Here is a 10915-nt window from a genome sequence, read left to right as displayed (position 1 = left end):
TCTGAAAATATATTTTTTGTTCGTAATAGATCATGTAGGGTATTTTGGACTAACTATATTATTTTATATTATTTTAAGTGTACTTTTCCTTAAAAAAATATTTCATGGATTTCAGATACAAAATAAATTATTTTGGAATTTTATGAAACAAATTTGAAATCCAATAAATAACTTCAGAATTAAAAGAAAAAAAAAAACTTATTTTTTATTACACCTAACAAAAATTTAAAGAAACATAACAAATAGGAAATAGATAGGATACAAAGGGTTAAAATGTGGCATTGGATTGAAAAACAATAATATTAAACACTTGAAAATAAATATTAATTGAGTTTTTTTTTTTTTTTTTTTTTTTTCCAAATGTTTAATGCAAATAAGGAAAAAATGCATTATACTAGTTAGTCTGAAATGCTTCATTTCGGACTCAAGTTCAGAAAAATGCAAAAGAATATGTCTAAAACAAAAAGTTTAAAAAAAATGATGACTTTTGTTAATAAACAAAAAAAAAATGATGAATTTTGTCAATATCATGTCCTCTACTATCTCTTTATTTTCGCCACAATTTACAAAATCAATGCATATTATCTTCATCATCTCTCTCACATCCTATCTATCCATAATCCATCCACACACCCACCCTACCTCACCCCACATGTGCCAATCTCACTCTCACTCTCACCCCACCACAACTCATCCCACCCCACACCTACAAACACATGTTTAAGCCTATTCTTACACCAAAAATCCTATGTGTATATCGACGCCAACCCATTACAACTATACCTCCATATACATACCCACACACCTTACCCCCACGAATATCTAAACGCCCATCTCATCCTTACCTACCCCACCTACACACCAATACAGCAAAACTCTACACCCAATCACAACCTCATTCCATCCTAACACCTACACCTATACATACACCCTTGCCTCACCCCACCGACATACCCTACCCATACCCAAATATACATCAATATGTCGATACCAACAAGTGTGACATCCCCATTTTCACGGTAAAAAAAGACCGATTTATTTATGTTTTGTTTGAAAATCAGAGTAACCATTTAAAGAAAAAGTGTTGCGGAATTTGTTCCCAAAATACAATATGATAAAGATTTATCAAAGCATTTCCGAAGAAATGTATTTCATTATATTAAAATCTTAAGATGTCATGTTCGATACTTATCAAAAGCATAGATGGAACATTATAAGCATTACAAAATTTATTTATAACTAATGGCCTATAATCCATAATCCCTCATCCAACATAACATCTATGCTTGTGTGCCACTACCTGTAACACACATGACATTCGTGATCGTAAGACCTTCAATGTGTGTTATTTGAGGAAGTTCACGGGAGAAGTTCCCGACATAATTCCAATCTCAAAGTTAAGGATGAATGAGAATAAGAGGCTAATCAAAGAGTCTGAGGCAATCGTTGACCGTAATACTAAGAAGTTACGACGCAAGATGGTCGACTTAATGCTTATGCGCTGGAAACATACGAATGGGCCGAATCTCATCTGGGAAACAGAAAGTGATATGATGAGTCACTATTCACATCTGTTTGCTGATGCATGATTTCAGGACGAAATCGTCCTAAGGGGGGAAAATTGTAATATCTGTGTTTCTGGGCTAAGCATTAGTATAATGATGTAATAATCAAGGTCAACCATTGTAACTCATTTTGAAGTAATAAAGAGGAATTATGTGAATATTATGTGAATTATGTGCTTATATACTTGTATATAACGATGTAATAAATTAAGAATGAAATAAGCATCATAAATAAAATAATAGATAAATTCGATATCTATGAAGAAAGTTTTAGTGGTCCTGACAAGGATTCCGTAGATATAAAGAACGCCGAAATCTGAGTTATAACGAAGAAGTTATAACATGTTGAAGTTTTACGGCTAAACCGGGACGACACCGTGTAACGTAAAAAGTGACTTTTTGATAAAAAAAAAAAAAACTTTTTAGCCTTAGCGATCTAAACAAAAGTGGTAGTATACGTTAAACCGAGAGCGTGCATGAAAAGAACGTCCAAATCTGACTTCGTATAAGAAAGTTACAATTTTTCTAAGATTTAGCATAATAGTGCACAGTCCGAATTGAAGATCTCATTAATAGAAACTCGACGACAAAAGGACAAACGAAATCGGAGTCCGTATGTAGAAGTTATGAATTTTACGCGGTCATTTAACAGTATAATCTCCCCATACTGTTAAATTTAAAATTGGTTAAGAGTTACCCACGGAGTCAAAAGGAAATTTTTAGATCTTGTTTTTACCTACTCGTGATATAAAGAATGTCGAAAACGGAGCTCGTATACGAAAGATATGAACGAAGCATAGTCTCTACTTTTCGAGCGCGGTGAATTGGATACAGTTTTGTAGATCTAAGATAGAATGAGAATTAGCCAACGGGGTCTAAATGAAAGTTGTAGTACTCGAAAATACCAATGCGTGGATATTAATAATGTCGAGAATAGAGCTCGTATGTTAAAGATATGGACGAAACTTAGTCTCTACTCTTCGTGCGCGATACATACGATACAATTTTCTAAATTTGAGATAAAATGAGAATTAGTTGACAGGGTCTAAATGAAAGTTGTAGTAGTCGTAAATACCAAAGCGTGGATATAAAGAACGTAAACAATGGAGCTCATACGCAGAAGATACGCACGAAACTTGGGGACTACTCTACGATAAAACCCCAATAAATTAAGGGTGAATCATTCATATTTTCTTCACATCATAAGCATTTCTTTCTCTCTCTTTCTAACTTCTCTTTAGCCTCCCTAAACCACTCCCAAGTCTAGGGAACCTCCCTATCTTTAGAAGGAAGCCTTGGAGCGCCCAAAGGCTCTAGAAAAAGAGCTTTACGGCTCGGAAACTCTGCTTCCACGAAGCCCGGTTTTTAATAAAACCCATTGTAAGTGAGCTACGCCTACCCTATTTTAAATATAGCTTTTATTTAAATATAGTAATGTTATTGGGACCTTATAATAAATATTTGGGCTATTATTAGGAGTTATATAAGTGTCGTTATAATATCTTTTTAACCACTTGCAGTACGGGGAATCTGGTTTGAAGGGTCGCTTGGGTTGTTGGATTTCAGAACTACTATATGCCAAAATGGTCCTACCCTCTGGTGTTTGATGTTTGGACCCTGTCTGTACATAGTGGGTGAAAAATATTGTTTTAACGCTTATATAATAGTAATAATGCTAAGACTATCAATTAGTCTCAGTGAATATTAGACTAAACTCTAGTGGTAATGATACTAGGTTTTGTCAAAGGAAATTGTTTTAAGTAACGAAGCGTTGTCCGAGTGCAGAATCACCACCTTAATAGGTGAGTGCATAGTTATTTTCATCTTACATATAGATATGAAATATTTTATATAAATTACGTGCTAAGTGTGCATATTATCTGAATACTTGCTGTCTATGCTAGATGAATGATTTTATACATGTTTTAAATGATTTAAACTTTATATGTATTTTATATCTACAAAAATGTTGGGGGTAAAACATTGGTAGATGTAATAGATGATGTGTGATAAAATGATGAGAGGCCCGGATGTTGTTGTTGATCCAGTTATCTAGCGGAGTATAGATGACGACCACAGACTCTTCCAGACAGTCCAGTGGAACGCTAGCAGGCTCGCAGTCACTGATTGTCGTTTCCTCTTTGGTACAACGACTCTATTTACCCAACGGCTATTTTTTTTGATTTGACAGTCTGGCAAGATACGCAGTTATTTTCGCTAAAGATAATCATTACTTTTTACTGTTTCATTCCCTATTTAAACCTTTTCACCTCTTCCCCAAACCTTTTTACCTTCCTCCAATCTTCTCTCTCTCTTAAAAAAAAAAGAAAAAAAGAAAACCCTAGAATCCTAAACTTCTTCAATGGCGGCATCACTGTTCACCTTCTCCTCCACTTCAAGAAGAGTCGTCCCAGCTCCAAACTCGCATCCTCCTCCCATATACATCAAAGCCACCAATGTAGTTTTCAACCCTGATATTCCAGATGTTCATCGAGGTCTTGGACTTGATGATTTTGTTAATTTCTTAGTCTCCTGCCGACTCCGATACGCAATCAGTGACGTTCCATCAGAGTTCTTTCCCGAACAAGTCTGTGAGTTCTACTACACTGCAATAATTAATGATGAAAACAACACCATCTCCGGGACTATTGGCCGTGGAAGACACTCAGTATTTATTACCGCTGACCTCCTCAGTGCTGCACTCAGGTTACCAATCTTTGAACCCTTCTCTGAGCTTTCACCTATTGAACGCTGTCGACGTCTCTTTGCTCAACTGGGATATGATCACTCAAAGGCTAGCACTCGATCAGCTCTCATTCTGCGTCAATGTATGACTCCAGGATGGAAGTTCTTCACCGGTGCTTTGTGCAAATGTGTGGGTCACAAATCTCGCAGTGGTGATCAACTGAGCACTTATGAGCAACAAGTCGTCTGTTCCTTTCTTCTCAACAAACGACTTGATTATGGGGCTTTCTTCTTTGATCAGCCTGTTCAACTTCTTCGTGCAACTGTACGCGCTGATCATGTCCCCTTTCCACGCTGGATTGCTCTTGTGCTAGATAAATTTTTCGTTGAAGCTTACTACTCACACTCTGGAAACCCCATCCAATGCCCATGCATGTCAGTACGAATGTATCAGGATGATCTGTTGGAAACTGACATCGGCATCTCTGATCGAATGAGAGAATGGATTGCAAATCCATATACTATTCCTTCACTAACCGCTGATACTGATGAAGGAGTTGATGGTAACAACGAAGATCATGCTGATCAAGAACCCAAATCACAGGATGGTGGTCATCTCTCCCCTCAACTTTCTCATCATACTCTCTATGTCACTGAGAGAGTTCACTCAGCTCAAGGGGAGCCACTAATTCAGGGGGAGCAACCATCCCAGGGGGAGCCACCATCTCAGGGGGAGCAACTATCCCAGGGGGAGAACCCATCCCAGGGGAACTAACCTTCTCTGGGGGAGCAACCTCACTCACAAGAAGTTCCAGGTACTTCATTCCTTCATATACCGGCCTCAACATTTAATGAGCTTCTGACACTGACTCGGGACATGAGTCAGCGTCTTCTACGAATTGAGGCTGATGTACATCAGCTGAAGGGAGTTCTCTTGCCAACTCCTTCCCCTGGCCCACAAAATGATGATGATCAAAAAGGGGGAGACACTGATGATGATCCAAAAGAGGGAGACACTGAATCTGTTGAACTTGGATCTGCGGATAACACTTTAGTCCAGACTGAGCCACCACAGCCGATGCACGAGTCTGATAGACCAGCTGCTGACGAGTCAGATAGACCAGCAGATACTGAACAGATTGTTGAAGATAGTGAGCATGATGATGAACATGATGATGAATGTCAAATGCTAGATATGAAATTCATTGATCCCATTATGCCAGTCCAAGGAGAAGATTCAGATGTAGCTAGTGAGGATACTCAACCTCTATCTCGCAAGCGCAAGGCAGCAGATACTGAATTGACTTCTTCACACACTGATACTTCTCTGCCTAGCAAGAAACCTAAGTCCATCGTTAGCATATCCAACTTGGCAGCTAAATGGAACATGTCTCCTGATCAAGTTAAGCAAATTCTTGATGAAGCCAATCAAGCTCAGCTTCTAAAGAATATTGCTCAAGCTGATGAATCTCTCATTCAGCATCAACTTCAGGCCAGAGGATCCTTTGAAGCTCAGATGCAGAAGTTCTTAGAATATCAGTCCAAATCCAAATCTTCCCAGCCTCCTCCCAGTAGCAGCAAGTCAAGGACTGAAAATGTTCTAGACAGGATTGATCGAAAAGAGGTTTCAAGATGTTCTTAAACGATGAGTGAGCAGTGATAAAATCATTAAAGTTAAAGCTTCTAAACCTCGTAATGAGAAAATTCTTACATTACTGATCACTCGTCAAGGTCCTCAACATCCATACACTGAAGTTGTCAAGAGGGATGAGCTGATCAAATACGGATATTCTGAATGGATGGAATTGATCGAATTAGCATCCAAGCAAACTTCAGCTCTCTCTTTAGAACTGACATGTGCTCTCCATCTACTGATCAAGAAAGTTCAGCGCTTGGATCTTGTTCCTACGCAACGTTCTCAACAGCAAGGTCAAAGTTCTGCAGTTCCAAGAATCAGAAGGACCAGATTTCAAGTTGATAGTGAAGATGTGTTGGTTCTAAATTTTGGTGCTGAAGGAATAAAAACCTCTCTTCCTATCGGTGTTGAGCCGGTTCAACATAAGTTCATCTCTATTCCTGAACATGGAATGTTTTATCTCGATAAAAACAGAAGAATGTGCTTTCAGTGCACCACAGAAATTCCAAGAGCTCCAACAACACATCTTGTTGGCTTAAGACAAATGTGCATGAGTCATCAAGATCTATCTGGAGAATTTCACATACTGATTGCTATGGAGCTGCTGAATAGAAGACAGGAGTTGCTGGATAGTCCTTACTGGCCTGTGAAAATAGAAGTTGAAGCTGAGTATGAAGAATTTTTGTCTAGAGGTGTTCTCGTATAGCTGTTGTTTTGAACATCATCATATTGGGGGAGATTGTAAGGTCGAACCTTATAATATGATGATGTTTGAAACTTATCCATCAACATCAGCGTCAGCATCAGCATCAACGTCGGCATAAAAGTTGTTCAGTATATATATTGTCTTATATGTAACAGATTTAGTATTTATTTTGTTTCCATAGTTATCATATATTAGTTAGCTGGAACATCCCTGATTTGTAGGGATTGTCTATAATATTTCTATATAATCTTTTGTACGGGTTTGTGAAGGGGTTGTCTTTCACAAACCGTAATAGCCGCTTTGTGCGAACAATAATCTCTTTGTGAGATTATCATTCTTAGTGAAAGCTCTTTGTGATACTTCGTTGTTCTGTTCTTCTTATTAGTCATTGTTTGATAAATCGATTGATCTAAGGTGCTTTCAGTAAATGTATATGTATTGTGTGTACTAGAGTATTGTTTCTCATTATAGTATTCTCTATCTTTTTCTCATCATAGTATGTTTGTATAGTTTCTCATAATAGTAAGTTCTCTTAGTTTCTCGTCATAGTATAATTATATAGTTTCTCATAATAGTAAGTATTGACTCATTACTAGTAGAATTGTTTGTATGAATGAATGTATTGAACTGAGATAAAAGCCTTTATATCTATACATATATACATAATATATAACTAAGGATCCAACGATACTCGGACAAACAACAGGGTACTCTAAGTCCAAAACCAAACAAGGAGAAGGAATTAAAGTGAGTTGTCATTCCTATGTCCTTCAAACCTTACTTATATAACTATATATGTATTAGACATGATTTTGACAATATATAAGTTTGAAATCTGTAAAAGAAGGTTTGGCATATAAAAGGGAATTTGATAAAGAGTTTAACATGTAGAAGAGTTTGATAAGCAGTTTGAAGTAGTTTGATTGATAAAACAAATAAAAGCATAGTAAATCTATTTGTTTGATAGTTATTAATCACATGTGATTATTATAATAACTATGATGTTCAACTTGTATTCCCCCATAAAAGCATTTAAAATCATTTAAAAGGTTGATTAAGGGGTATGAACTCACCTGTAGTGAGTAGATTGGATGAAAGTGTTGGATAAGGTGCTAGGTGTCAAGTGAAGACTTGAACATACACACTGATCCTATTAAACATATAAAGACACATATATGTATCTAATTAGTGATTATAATACTAATTTAGCAAGTAAATACACCCTAGAACATGGAAAACACTTTGATTCAAGTGCTATAAGATCATAGGGTTGCATCTAAGGGTTGTAGGGCTTTGCTTTGGAGTTTACGGTCCAAGAGTAAACTCTCCATGAGTTTACCGCCTAGGGTTTGCGGCTGTTATGGGTTTACGGCCGTAAACCCATGGTGACTTCTACCATTTGATGTTTAAGGTCCTTAGTTCAAGTGGGAGGTGTTCTAGACCAAGTTCTAAGCCTTAGGAAGGAGTTTAGGGCAACATTGCACCCATTATTAGGGTTTACGGCCAAGGAAGATTGCCTTGGCTGTAAACTATCTTGGTTGTTGGATTATTGGTGTTTTCAAGTCCCTAATTCGATATCCTAACTAATAAACATGTAAAGGATGCAAGGACTTACAATTTGAAGGATAAAGATGGGAGTTTTCGGCCCAAAACACTTTTGTGTTCTTGGTGTTCTTGAGGATCTTGAAGATCTAGATCAAAAGATGGAGTTTGTGGATGGATTCAAAGATGAATCAAGAAGAAGTGATGTAACAACACATAGATGGAAGGCTTTAATTACATTTGTGAAGATCGGAAGAAAAAATCTTGAAGATCCTTGGGAGAGAATCCGATTTCTCTAGCTAGAAGGGGAAGAATGAGTGAAAAATGACTATGTGTCATATATATACCAGGGGTTTACGACCGCCATGTGTTTACGGCCGTAAACCCAAATGGTGTGGCCGTAAACTCCAAATGATGATGGCTAGGGCTAGTTTGATAGGTTAGCACTCCAATGGACACTTCCTTTTACTTATTCTTTTGATGAATTAAGCTCGGAATGCTCAAATAGACTCTAAAAGTGCTAAAAGTTAGCAGAAGCAAGTTTGACTTTGATTGAAATGTTTGGTTTATACAAGATAGAAATTTCGGGTTGTCACACTTTTCTCAATTGGTATATAATTTTCCTCATTTATCACTAATCCTGTAAAAACAAAACTTGAACATTAATCCACATTCCATAATGGCATTGGCATAAAATGTTTTGAGGATAAAATATCATAAAAATCATGGAATATGTCCTCTTTATCTCTTAACTATTGCAAAATCCTTGGTTTTCGATGAAAGAAATATCAGAGCAAGCATGAGGTTATTTACACATGTTTTCAGTAATCATAGCCAGTTTTCAGTCGAATCAGTTCACAAATAGCTTTGGTAACCAGCCATTTAGGATCCATCTACAAAATAATTACAATAGATTTATAAGATAAACCGATTATAATCAATACTTTAAAGCCTAAGCTTGATAGTCATTATATATTATGAAAAACAAATGTAACGATAGCTATAAGGTAGAAAAATACTTGGAAACAGTTTGATTTTACAGATTATCAAATAGCTTCGAATCTATATAATGAAAAATGACGGAAACCACTTTTATTGATTTGTTGTAAACTATATTTTTTTTATATACAGAATCCATCCAAACCTCAAGTCTATAAAGCAATTTTCAATATTAGAAACATCAGCCACCACGAGTTGGTCTTAAACTGTGAATCATGAGCTGCTTTCTGGAATAAAAGCACCTGCAAAAAATAGAATGATTTTTCCTTAAACCCCATATGTTATAAAAAAAAGTAGACTTCAACAATTAAATGCACCATTTAACATAAAAATAGGGCAAATTAATGGAAATAGAATTATAGCAATAATGCAATATAGTATGCTCTTTTTAGAATACATCAATAGCCAAGAGGCCCAAAATAATCAAGATTTTTAACTATTGAGAATATAAACTTCTTTTCAGATACAAGTGGTTGAAATCAACTTTAGACTTTAACGTCTTGTTTAGAATTTAAATTATTCAAGAAAATCACACCTAAAAAGCTTTGCCCTTATGTTTTGGATTAAGTTATCAGAACTCCAAACTATGGAACTCAAAAGGTATGTACTTTCATTTTGGTTGTTGCATTCTGTAAGTAAATGCATAATCTAGTTATGAAGATCTAATGACCCTACATTCAACTTCACATCATCAAGAAAAGGTGTAGTTTCAATACTTACAATTATATGCAACAGGTTCCATTACAAATCAATTTTCAATTGGAAAAGTAATGGTCTAACCTTAGAATCAAAATGGCCATATTTTTTTTTCCTGCAACATTAAGCGATAGAGCACCAGAATGTGCCAAAATCAAAACAAAACTGGTGGGAAATTGAACACATTAAATTCATATACGTGAGGTAATATAATATCAATCCCAATGTAATGGAAAAATTATAAATAGAAAGGAATACATGTCGAATGTGTTGGAATAATGTCTAAGGCTGCAACTATATTAGTCAAGTATTTGACCCGATTGTGCATGGTCCTTTTGGGTTACCTTCACCATAGCAACTTGATAGGATGATTTATTAAGAGAGAGTAAATATTATTAGTATATTATGAGAATAATATAAAGAATAATATATAGTTATTTGATTAATATAAGTCATAGATTAATTAGTATTAATTTGGTGACTTAAGGAGATTAATTAAATAAGAGGGTGTAAACTGTCAATTGTTTGATAGTTACACTTTAGACTGTAAATCCTTATTGGATAGAGGATGGACGAATTCTAGGGCTTGGGATAGCCTCAAATTCGTCCAAGGGTTATCCAAAGTAAGGATTAGGATCACTTAAAGTCTAAGTTATCCAATTAGGGTTTAGGCTGTAACCCTTAAGGAGTCTACAAGTATAAATAGAACCTATGGCTGAGGGAATTCGACACATCTTCTAAAGTAAGGATACTCTGGTCGAATTCCATCCCCTCTCCTCTCTCTCAAATCATCCTCTTTGCTAGTTGGTGTTTGTAAGCCATTAGAGGAGTGACAATTGTGACTCTAGAAGCTCCAAGACAACAAGATCAGCAAGGAATCCAAAGGTATGATTCCAGATCTGTTTCAACATTGTTATTACACCTAAATAGTCATTAGAAGTCTTGGATTCAAAGCATGTTTGATTAGAAAGCCTAGATCCAAGCATTAGGGTTTTGCATGCGCACATAGGAAAGTTCTTATGGCTAAAACCCATCAGTGGTGTCAGAGCCAGGTTTGGTTTTCATTGAATTGTTGCTTGATTGTAT

The sequence above is a fragment of the Lactuca saligna genome, chromosome 1 (genome assembly GCF_052625555.1).
Source record: "Lactuca saligna cultivar CGN05327 chromosome 1, ASM5262555v1, whole genome shotgun sequence".
Classification (NCBI taxonomy): domain Eukaryota; kingdom Viridiplantae; phylum Streptophyta; class Magnoliopsida; order Asterales; family Asteraceae; genus Lactuca; species Lactuca saligna.
Note: the sequence above shows the minus strand (reverse complement) of the source record.